General features: G+C 40.9%; 1 long non-coding RNA gene across 1 annotated transcript; it reads left to right on the top strand.

Annotated features, from left to right (window-relative positions):
* Positions 1-107: 107 nt before the first annotated feature.
* LOC112654753 (uncharacterized) lies at positions 108-11,540 on the top strand. Its single transcript, XR_003133328.3, has 6 exons — positions 108-248; positions 2,066-2,326; positions 5,124-5,267; positions 7,569-7,688; positions 8,541-8,671; positions 11,061-11,540. It is a non-coding gene; the product is annotated as an uncharacterized LOC112654753 (long non-coding RNA).
* Positions 11,541-12,636: the final 1,096 nt, after the last annotated feature.

Genomic DNA, 12,636 nt, shown 5'->3' with positions numbered 1-12,636 from the left:
CCCTGTGAATTTAACTAGACACATTCTTACAAAGCAGCGTCATAAAGGAAAGCTCCTAAGTGATTGGAATCTGCCAACATGCTGTCTTGTGCTCCTGGCTCCCAGTATGGGGGCCCAGGAGAGGAGAATCCCACGCCAAGTCAATTTTCACTGCTTGGGCTACCATTGTGGAATGCTGGGCTTCCTTAGAGGCATGCCTGTCATTTTGGATGCTCTTCTTAATGAAGGCTCAGGCACTAATCTAAAAGGTCAGTGCTTGCTCACACCACTGTACTGGTGGCCACGCTTAAATTGCATATCCACGGTTGGTGGGGTAGGGTCTGTTTCAGGCATGATGAAACCCACATCTCTTTAACCTGATAAAATGAAATCTATATGCTCTTTGCTTTTAAAAGCTTCAAACTCTATCCACTTCAATGAATAAGCTAAAGGAAAGCTAAGATCAAATGCCATAGCCTCCTGTAAAGGAAATTGTGATCTCCCCCCCTCCCCCCCCCCGCTTTGTCTTCATCTTTCTCTCTCTCTCTCTCATATTATTGTTTTCATGAACACTAAAGACAAACCAGAACAAATGACAAATGATTCTGGTTTGGAGAGGACAATAGTCTTCATCCCATTTAAAAATCTTCAGAAATGTATCTCCCCCACCCCATTTCTTTTTACACTTACTCAAATTAAATAAGTTCCATTTGGTCCCTCAGCCTAACTTACCAATCTGCCCCACACCAGCTACCTGCTTGCTGCTGGGGGGACATCAGAGCCTGAACTGTGTGTGTTCAGGATACCATCCACCTAGTTGAGTTGTCTGCGCTGAAGCAGCCATGGGATAAATCAGACCCCTGTGAGAGCAATTCCGGCGGGTAGACTCTCACTCTTTATTTACCTAGCCTTCATTTTAGTGCCATGTGATGACAACATTCTGATGTCCTTTTAGGAACAATACTTCCTCCCCTATCTTCAGTCTGTGTGCTTGAGATGGGGCTAATCCCACCCACAATGGGGCCCATAACCGAGGTGTAGCTAGTCAGCATTTTTCTTCCCTCTTTGCCCGAACAATCAGTTCTGTATTGTGCCTGAGACTCGGGTTAGGTCAACTAAAATCTGCCCCAGGGCTTTGCTAGAACTGTGAGGAAGGTGGTACCCCCTTCCCACTGGGCGTGTGAGGCAGGCAGATCATAGGTGTGTCACCCCAAAGGGAAAGTCTGCCTGAGTGAGAATGAAGAAGAACACTGACAAGCAGTGCCCAACAGTGAGAGACTGATTTCTATTGACACTGCATGCACACCTAGGGCCAACTTTGCAGCAAGTCGGGAACACCCCTGGTGTTTTCAGTTATAAGAGCCAAGGCATCCTTCTTTTTGCTTCAGCCAATTTGGATTGGGTTTTCATTGCCTGCCATAAAAAGACTGTTGAAAATGGTACAAAAAAGGTTTTGTCAAGAACGCTAGGTTCAAACTCTTTTCATGAGAATTGTATGTCTCAGGTATGATGCATGTTCAAATGTATAAGGAACTACAAAGAGGTACGTGGATTCTGTTATTAATCTCTGCTTCCTCCTCACCAAAGTACAATAACAGCCTCTATCCCCATATCCTTAACTGGAACAAGTTGGCAAATAATTCTTGTTCATTCTGTACTCTCCTCACTGCCCCCTGCATTGACTTTGTCCCACATAACTCAACTAGGTGGCTGAAATTTTTTGTTTTGTTTTGTTAGTTTTGGGGAGTTTTTTTGCTGATCTGACCTAGATCAGAAATCAGAAAACTATGGCCTGCAGGCCAAATATGGTCCACTGCCTGTTTTTTTGTAAATAAAGTTTTATTGGAATACAGTTATTCATTTATGTATATATTCTCTACAGCTGCTTTAGCACTAGGAGAGCAGAGCTAAGTAGTTGTGACAGAGACCATACAGCTCATGAAGCCTGAAATATTTACAATTTCGCCTTTTATAGAAAACATTTCTTGGCCTCTGATCTAAAGTATTAACTTGGGAATGACTGAAGCCCCTACAGCATTTGTCTTTTGTGTTTACAGTGTCTTTTGTGGCTTTATTATCTTTGCAGCTACTGTTCTTTTTGCAGGCTATGGAGATGAGAGGAAGACATTTAAATTCCTTTTGATAAGAAAAGTCACTGCCAACCTAGGATGGAAATAGAAGCTAAAAAAGGATTTTCCTCTTCCTCCCCCATGGCAATATGAAGAAATATGGATACCATCTGTGCCAGATTGTTGGCAATTTGCCACCATTCCCTCCTCTATATCATCCTCTGTACCTCATAGTCTAAAAGCCTGGAAACCACATTTCCCAGAATGCCTACTATAAGGTTTGTACCTTAAGCTAGACTGCACCAATAAAAAGAGCCTCCAGGATATACAGAAGACAGGAAAAAAAAAAAAAAAAATAGAGTGATATTAGTGCTCTCCAGCAGAGGCAAGCAAATGCATGGATTTCAGTTGGTGGATAAAAGATTTTGCAGTGATCTCTGAAAAATCACCTGATTAAGTGTTTCAGGTAGTGGTGACCATTCTGTAGGTCCTGCAACTTTAGCAGGAAACTGACAGCTAGCAGAAACCCTATCTGACTCTCCAGCTTCCAGTTGTTCCCATGGTTTTGCATGCATCCAATCTCCTAGTTTAAGATCCCTCCTACTTGAAATACCTTGATCAGTTTCTGTTTTCCTATCTGACCCCTAACTGATATACCTTGACACTCCCTGGATAACACAATGAAATAGTCCCGTTAGCCCCAGAAGCAAGAGCTGACAGCGCTGCGGTTTCTTAATACCCCTGCAGAGTTAGTCAGTGTGCCGATATTCTAAGTCACTAGGTCATTGATCCTGGCGATCTCCCAATCAATTACTGCTGGTTAAGGCATCGTATGCAACCAAGAATGCTGGGCATTGCCACTGTTGTCACAATTTTTCAGATAGAGGTGTGGCAAGTGCAAGGATGCAAAAGTGGGATAGATTTGTGCAAGGGACAGAGAGAGGATTAGGGTCTTGAAGCACCAGCCCTGTGAGGCCCGGGGAGGATGATGACAATGGAAAATGTTTCATGCTAAACTAAGCTATTTAAAAAAAATAAAAATAAAAATAAACTAAGCTATTTAAAGGTCATATGACTGCCCGCATACCTCAGCCTCCTGGAAAAGTGTAAGAAAAGTAAATTAATGCATAAACTAACATGTAGTTTCAGAATAGCTCAAAGGGACATCAGACTAGAGAAAATGGGAATGGTGAGCCATTAGCAGAAATCTGCACAGGGCAGTAACAAACACCCTGACCTGATTTCGAGGAATGTGGATTTTAGTGCAGCGGCAGACACACCTGGCTGAGTGACCTTGGCGGAGTCACCCCTTACAAGGCCCTCGTCCTTTTCCTTTTCACTACAGAACAACCTCGAAGACTTTTTTTTTTTGAGGCTGTGATCTTATTATCTATGGCTTGGAGGGAATTTGTCAGTGGAGGGCCTCAGGAGTTGCACACAGATGAAGACCACAGATGTGAAAATCTCATCCAAAAGCACCAAGTTCTTTCTACCCTTGATAAGTTATCACAGATTCGATCGCACCCAATGGACACCAGAAAATAGCCAAGGGCACTGTCAAGATTTCTCTTCCTCTTCCCCTTTGCTCCTGCTGTTCCATTTACTATCAGTGTATCTCTCTCTCTTCCCCTCCCTCCTTCCTTCTCCCCCCCCCCCCACTTGCCCCACTTCCTTCTTTCTCATCCACTTATCTGTAAGAAGGCCTGACTTCAGGGGAAAAGGCAGAGAAAGCCAAGGGGGCAAGGAATTGCTGAAAAGAAAACAAACCAGCTTTTACTAGGTTTGGGGTTTTTTTTCCTTCCAGGTGTGCACAAACACCACCACTATCACTGTCAAGACGGCTTTTCTATAGAGGAGAAGACTAGGAGGGACAAGAAGAAAGATGACAAGAATGCTAGCATGCTTAGGAAAATTAGGAAATTTTTAAAAATTAATCTGGATCACAGTTTATTGGAGTAAGAATACCCTTTATAGAAGAACTATGTCCTCAGACGTTTTGAAATTGTGACTTATAAAAATCCAGCCACATAAGATGTTTTCTGATTTTCTACTCATTAACAATTGACTTATTCAAAGCACTGTCCCTTTTTTGCAGGAGCGTGTCAAGCTACAAACACTATGTATTTGAGATTTTAAGCTGCTATGTAATTATCAGAGGGGAGTTACTGCTTGCTAGCAAGTGTCCCTGCTCCACAAAGGCAAATGATCCTTTGGCATTTTAAGTCAGCCAACTCCTTTTAATTAAGGGGGAAAAAAGTCTTGTTATTTAGCCATTCTCAGTTCTGCACTTCTTTGTACGACTTAATAATTTATTTACAAACGTTAACTTGCAGCCATGTGTTCTGCTCCATTTGGGAAGCTTGCATGGCTGTCGTGTGTTTAGTGTCTCTCCAGAACTCATTGTTTTGATAAAATAGGATATTCTACATTTATGAGTGTCAAAAGGGACTTCAGCAAGGACTTAAACAGACTTGCCAGCTGTGTGCTCTGGGCAATGGGAACCTACGGGCCTGTCTCCCTGTCCCTTGACTCTGACAAACAGACCTTGCCTAAGCCAGGCAAGGAATTTCAATGCCTGAGTCTCTTGTTGAAATGTTTGGAAAGCAGCCCTCATGGTCATCCAAAGTAGCCAACAGTTCTAAATGGGCTCCACACTTAAGCCAAGTAGAGAAGAAATACTGAGACAGAGAATGTACTGAGAGGTTATTTTTGGAGGAAATACCAGGTTGTAGATTAGGAGGATATTGTACACATCATCATCCTGGCTACCTTTTCCCACATAGCTACTGTGTGCCAGACCCCAAGCCAGCCAGGCATTTCTTCCATGTTAATTCATTTAATCTAAGTCTTATAACCAGGTACGTATATATCCCATTTTATAGATAAAGAAAATTGGCTTCAGAGAAATAAATAACCTAGTCCATGGACACACAGCTATAAGAAAGCTAAGTCAGAACTGGAAGCTAAGTGTAAGACCAAAGCTGGGTTATTCCAAGGCTTTGTGCAATTACAGAAAGGTGTCCAAGGGCACAAGGCTTAGGAAAATAGACTAATACAATGTGTTTTTCTTGCTAGCAGCTGCAGTCCTAGCCCGGGACACATGGGTGGTGAGTAATGCACTGACTGTATAGTTCAGTGTCTACTCACTTTCTCAGCATAATGACTCTGTGAAGTATGTGGACCGGCCAATTCTCTGTGGTAGCTCTCATGCCAGGCCAGGTATGTCTAACTTCAGTGTGATGCTGAATCTTATGTAGCATCTTGGCAGGGCCATGGTGCCCAGGTTTTGGTCAGACATTATTCTGAGTGTTTCTTTGAAGATGTTTTTCGATGAGATTAACATCCAAATCTGTGAACTTTGAGTAAAGTGGACTACTTGCTATAATGTGGGTGGGCTTCATCCAATCAGTTGAAGGCATGTGTGTATAAATGTTTTAATCTGTGTATATACATGTGTGTGTATACATATTTCTGTTTCTCTGAAGAATTCTGACTAATACAACCAGAATTTAGAATCTGGGTTCTTTCCACAATTCCAAGGAAGTTTTTCTTGATACCCATGTGAGAAGATGCACAGAGAGCAAGTAAGAAAATTCTTTGTTGGCTGAAATACGTTATTGAAAGGGTGCCAATTAACAAAACTATGTCAATGTAGAAGGAAGTCTTTAGGACGTGCTTCAGGGCTCCACACTTGGTTCTCTGTCCCATTCAACACTTCTGTCAGTGGCTTGTGATACAGGATCATGCAAATCCAATATGAGGATGAAACGAAACTGGCTGCGATAACTAACATGACAGATGATAGGATCAAGATTTTGACAGGTTGGGTTACTATGCTGAAACTAACAAGAAGCATAATGGTATTACTATACATTTTAGATGTTTTTTAAAAAATCAATAATTATAGCACAGCTATAGATTCAGAAAGGTAGAATTTAAATTTCATTCTTCTGAGGCTCAATATATGTCAACAATGTGACACAGCTCCTTTAAAATGTTAATAGCATTGAAATCAAAAGATAAAAATATTAATGCATCCTGTGTATCAGTCCTTGAACATAAGCTGCATAGGTCTGAAAGCATCAGAAATATCCCATTCTAAGAGGTTCTACAGTTCAGAAGGTTGATGGTACAATAAAGTACTGAAGAGGAGGATGTTTGGACATGTTTAGAATTTTTTAAACAGAAAAATAGTGGGAAGAACTGAGGATTAATATAACAGAGGAGAAAATATCTGAAGGAAGACAGAAAAGGGGTATTCAAGTAATGGAGGGAGGAAGAACCAGTCTTCTTTTTGCAGACATTTCATGTCAAAAAAAGAGAAAAGGCTTTCTAAAAATTGGACATAGCTGAGAAATTTAGGATACTCTGTGAAAAGGGAAGTCCACTGGCCGAAACTATCTAAGCCTGCCTATATGATCACTTTACAACCTTCCCAAAAGGATAGACCATGTTAAAGACATTTCCCTTCTCCTTTCATCTCATAAAACTAATAAGGGGCCAGAAAGCTAATTTGGCATGATCTGCACTTGGTGAGCCATGGGTGACTTTTAGGAATCACCTACTTCTCTAAATCATTGCAATCGGCTAATAATTTTTCTCAGACTTCCCAGAGAATGGGCACCAATTATATCAATAATTCATTTGGAATTAAATAACCGTATCTTTCTGCATGCTTTTCCAAAAACCACAAACATGAATAAATACCACTGTTAGTTTTACTATCCTTTCTATTAAGGTGCCAGTTACTGTCATGTTTTAGATACTTAATCTCATTTAACCTTGATACAATTATCTGAAGCTCAGAGACCTTAGGTCTCTATCCCAAGACACAAGCCCGCAACTATCCAAGTTAATATTTAAGCCCAAATCCAAGTGATCTGGAAGTCTCTGCTGGGAACTGCTATATTCTGTGGGCCAGTCTCCACAAATGCCACACCTATCCTCACTTTCCACCGTGCTTCCTCTACATGGTTACCTACAGTGCTTGTCTCCCTCTATCTCTGTGCAGCCTACATGATCTAGCTCCCTCTCATCCCCGAAACAAAGCCTGCCTACCCTGAGAAGCCCAGCCCACAGTTTTTTCCTTACAGATTATTTCAGTTCAGTTAAAGAAAATCAAATGGAACTAGTTTAGGCAAAATGAAGAATTTTTTTAGCTCATGAGGGCGAAGAGCAGGAAAGAAAGGGGCAGGTAGATCCACTCTCGGAAACCAAAGAAACCAGGGATCAGAATCTGCACTTTCCCTCTCCCTGCCTCTCTTCACCTCTGCTAGAGTCACCTTCCTCTTCTCAGGCTGCCCTTCCCCAGCAGGCTGGAATTAAGGCCTCAGGCAGTTTATACTCCTAAACTCAGCCCCAGAGAACAAGTTTTTTTTTTTTTTTTTTTTTAATTTCCTATATTGAGATATATTTTACATACAATAAATGCACCCATTTTTAGGGTAAATTTTAAGGAGTACTGACAAAGTTACATACCCACATAACTTCTACTGTAACTTTAATATGGAATCTTTCCAGTATCACAGCTCAAGTTTTAAAAAAAACTGAAGGAAGGACTCTGGAGAAGGTACCTGCCTCTAGAAATCAATCACCACGAGTTTGAGAACCAACGTGGACAGCACCCACTAAAACCAAATGGTAAGAGTGGAGGAAGAGCAAAGGGCACCCATACAGCATAATGAAAAATAATTAGGAGTTTGAAGCAGGAAAAACATACCGGGAGACCCAAATTACAGAGTAATTTTAACAGGGAATTTTTTTTAACAGGGAATTTTTAATATAAGAAAGTACTAACTATAACAAGGAGTTAGAGTAATAAGGGATCAGCATCCAGGAGAGGGGCCCTTAGGGCTGAGATCTGTGGCCACTGAATGGCAGATGACATTGTGCTGGTGGAACTTGAAGGAAATCCTCCCTCTGGAACTTTCCAGAAATCCATTGTTTCAAGTATCAGGAAAAGCTGTTCATCCACAGAGGTCTCATTGGAGGTGATCCACTGCAAAATTGCCTGAGGTACATGGCAGGAGGAGCTCCTGGTCCACTGGCGCTGCTGGTTGCTCTGAACAGAAGGAGCTGGGAACTGGAGAAGCCAGGCCCTGGAGAGCAGCTGTGGGGGCCTGCCAAGCCAGCACATCAGAACCAGGGAGCAAAACCCTTTCTTTCTGTAATGACACAGCTTAACATCATGCCCACAAGGCATGATGTTAAAGGGCCCAGATCCATTTTCACAGATTAAGCAAAAGATATTTGGAAGTGAGAAGCAATACATCTCTTATCAGCCCACACCCCAATTTGTTTCTATTAACCATCCTCTAAAGTCCTAGACTTTATCCCACCCAATCTAACATTGATTATGTGCCTCCCTAGCTATATATATATATATATGCATACATACACACATATTGGTTTTCCCAACTGAGTTAGGAATTCCCAGAAGATAAGAAACATGCCCTAAGTGACTGGAGGTTTCCCTTCTCTCCATCCCCACAGTGTTTCCTACAATACTAGGCCTGCAGGAAATTCTTAGTGAATATTGTATTGACAGAGATTACAAAATAATCCCAAACCTCTACATCAGAGTCGCAAAGAAGAAGCCTTGGGCCAAATCATCCCACAGACAGGTTTGTCCTTTTTTTTTTTTTTTTTTTAATTTTGCACAGTGTTTTGTCTATCCAATTTTTTGAGGTTCTAAATTAGTGGCCAACACACAAAACTGGAAACTTGACATAGAAATCCAACAATCTAGGTCTTCTGGGGGGCTCAGTCAGTCTGAGCATCTGCCTTTGGCTCAGGTCATGATCCCAGGGTCCTGGCATCAAGTCCCGCATTGGACTCCCTGCTCAGCAGAAAGTCTGCTTCTACCTCTCCCTAGGCCCCTCCCCTTTGCTTGTGCTCCCCCCCCCAATAAATAAATAAAATCTTAAAAAAAAAAAAACAAGAGAGAAATCTAACATTCTGGAAAGCTGTAAGATGGTGCCACAGTGAGCCAGCACATGCTGCTGAGGCTGACTCTCAGACCCTTGCTCCACCAGCACACACATATGCTCTGTGAGGCTGTAGTCCTCCAATGGCCTGTTCATTTTTGACCAAGGCTTTGAAATGTGTGACTGAGTCCTCAACCTCTGCTCAATAGGACAGATCCCTTTAACTTCTACAAGTCAAGGAATGTGGAAAATAAGCACTAAATAGACATAACTATGTTGCCGATGCTGATGATTTCTTAGCTCCTTCTTTTCACACACATATCAGAACTGTTGAGTGTCTTTAACATGAATGATCTGAATGAGTTCATAAGAAAATTGACGCAGTATAAACTTAGGACCACTGACAGGGGATTGGAAGAAAAACTGACAAAGGGTCTTGTTTAAGCACCATCACTGTTCTCATCTAACCAGTACCCTGGTGCAATCTTAGAGTCTCCACAACCCTCAGTTTCCTGCTCTGAAAGGAAGGAACATGCATAGTCTTGACTTTCTGTGAGTCTAGGAGGTTGTTACAGACTGAAGCTCTATTCATTAGGAACAACTGGAGGACCTGGTCTGGCTAAAGAGCACTTAATTAAGCAAGTGTTTTAATTAATCATTCCTTTTTAAAGACTTTTCTTTTTGCTGGTTTAAGAAATCAGTTTATCATCACCTGCCTCTCTTTAAGTTTGACAACTTTACTGTGGCTCTCCTATTGCCAGGAAAACACCAAGCCTCTCAGAGAGGCATCTGTATTATGATCTCATCCATGACAGTGGGAATCTCCTGGAAAAAAATAAACTTTAAAAATGCAACAGGATTTATTTAATTAGCAAATATTTACTGAATGCCCAGGGCTGCCCTAAGACCTTCTGGTATGTTGTATATACATTTGGACCACCTCCGCATTATTATAAATTACACAGCTCATCCACAACCAACACACAGGATAAACTTGGATCCATACTGTTAATTATACTTTTAAAAATCAAAATTACATTTAATCAAGTGCATTAAAAATAGACCCTTCAGAGTATGACTATTTATTAATGAAGTCGGGTCATTTAATTACTTAATCACACATTCAGATGTGTAAAGAAAATGCAGCTTCCTCTTTCTTCTTTATTTGATACTTCATCCTCCCTCTGAGCTTCCTCCTGCTGGGCAGAACCGTTTAGTCCAACAGGTAACGCTAATCCAATGAAATTATTTCAATAGTCCCTTTAACTAAATGCCATCTTTGGCATTCTGGATCTGCTCAACAAGCCATGCTCCTTCCAGGGGGTGACTGGATAAGTGGAGTTCCGAAGGGTGCATTATGTGACCCATGGAGAGACGATAAGAGCCATGGATGCACAGAATGTGCTCTGGATGCTTGTTAGTCTCTGTTACAAAGTGGCTGGACAGTGCTGATCTCTGTTCCCTGGACCATCAGTAACATGTGACATAATTGATTACTCTCTTCTCCTTCAAACACTCTTCATTTGGCTTCTGGCCACCTGTCTCAGTCAAGCTCCAGCCGCTATAACAGACCACCCTAGACCACCCCAGACTATCCAGCCACAGCCAAACCAGCTCAGACACAAAGAACCACCTAGCCAACCCACAGACTCCAGAGAAATAATAAATGTTGTTTTAAGCCCCCATGCTTGGGTTTTTTTATGAGATGAAAAAGACACAAAAGTAATAAAACTTGTATTGATAGTTAAAAATGTATATTAATATATTAATACTATATATAGTAACATTCTAATATAAGCAACTTAATTAATAGGGGGAAAAAGTCTTTGTTTACCTTGAAGAACAGGTATGTTTGTTCCTTATAGATCATTTGTATTATGGAATTGATCCTGTTCAAATTGCTTCAAGTGGAGTGGAGGAGTGCTGGTGTGTGACTTTTTTTGTCAATGATTCATTTATTCACTTACTCACTTTATATGAGTACAATCTAAGCTACCTTGATGTTGATCCAGTTTCTTAGTTGGTTCACCTGCTATAACAAAATACCATAGACTGGGGTAGCTTAAACAACATTTATTTCTCATAGTTCTGGAGGTTGGAATTCTGAGAAGAGGGTGCCAGCAGGGTCGGGATCTGGGGAGGATCCTCTTCCTCAGGACCCATGAAAACTTCTGCATGACAAGAACATCACACTCAAGGCATGAGGCTCCAGGAACTGTGTGTTGGACTCATCAGACTACGACTCTCTGATACCACCCTAATGTTCGCGTGGGAATGGCTGTAGGTACAACTTCATCTAAGGACCTGCGATCATTCCCCCTCCCCCGACCCTGCCCTGTAGCCAGGGCAACTACGCTTAGACTGGGTGCTCCTGGACCTAAACAGGCACTCTTAAAGATCTTTTTTATGAATAAATGAAACTTTTAAACATCCAGCAGAGCTGGGAGCTTTTTGCTCACCACCTAGTTTCTACCATTAACATTTAAAGATACTTTTTATCACATATCTATTCCTCTATCCACCTGCATACTTATTAACTAGTTATACTTTACATTTTTTCTTTTGATGTAAAATGTACATGCAATGAATTATACAAATCTGAAGTATACAGTTGCAGATGTTGACAAATGCATACACATACTTACTTCTTATTACAAATATCTATCAAGATATCAGAACATGACTACCACCCCGAGAAATTCCATCAGGTCCTTTCCCACTCAATCACCACCCCTACCTCTCTGGAGGTAACCAGCATTGTTATTTTTATCTACCAAGATTAGATTTTCCTCTTTTAGATCTTCATATGGAATAATACTATATATGCTCTTTTTCATACGGTTTCTTTCACTTAACTATGAGCAAACAGAACTACTTAATAATAAATATGTTGAAATATTCAGCAGGAAGTGTACAGGTAACTGCAATTTACTTTTAAATATATCAAAAAAATAAGATGGGGGAATCCCTGGGTGGCTCAGCGGTCTAGCACCTGCCTTCGGCCCAGGGCGTGATCCTGGGGTACTGGGATTGAGTCCCACGTCAGGGTCCCTGCATGGAGCTTGCTTCTCCCTCTGCCTGTGTCTCTGCCTCTCTCTCTCTCTCTGAGTCTCTCATGAATAAATAAATAAAATCTTAAAAAATAAATAAGATGGAGGGACGAATGGTTGTCTGGAAGTTTCACCCATGTTGTATGTATTAAGAGTCACCTCTTTTTTATTACTAAATAGTATTTCACTATATGAATATACCACATTTTATTAATTTTCCTTGAGGGAACTTGAGCTATTTCTAGTTTAGGCCTATTATGAAAAAAGCAGAACATTCTTGTGTAAATGTTTTGTATACTTACATTTTCTTTTTCTTTCTTTTCTTTTTTTTTTTACTTACATTTTCATCTCTCTTGAGTAGATCCCTAGAATTGAAAGCTCTGGGTCAGAGGATATTCATATTTTTAGTTTCATTGAAAAAAAAATAACAGTGCCAGACATTTGTCAGAGTTTATGCCATTATATATGGTTACCAGTGATGCATGAAAATTCCACTTATTCTGCATTGACTGGGCACCTAATTCCCCAAATATACATCCCTAGCTTTTGAACTGGGTGTGAAAGAAGAGAAACAATGAGCTCTTTTTACCTCTATTTCCCTTCTCCCCACAA

The sequence above is a fragment of the Canis lupus genome, chromosome 15 (genome assembly GCF_003254725.2).
Source record: "Canis lupus dingo isolate Sandy chromosome 15, ASM325472v2, whole genome shotgun sequence".
Lineage (NCBI taxonomy): Eukaryota > Metazoa > Chordata > Mammalia > Carnivora > Canidae > Canis > Canis lupus.
This window is presented reverse-complemented; position numbering and strand designations above follow the sequence as displayed.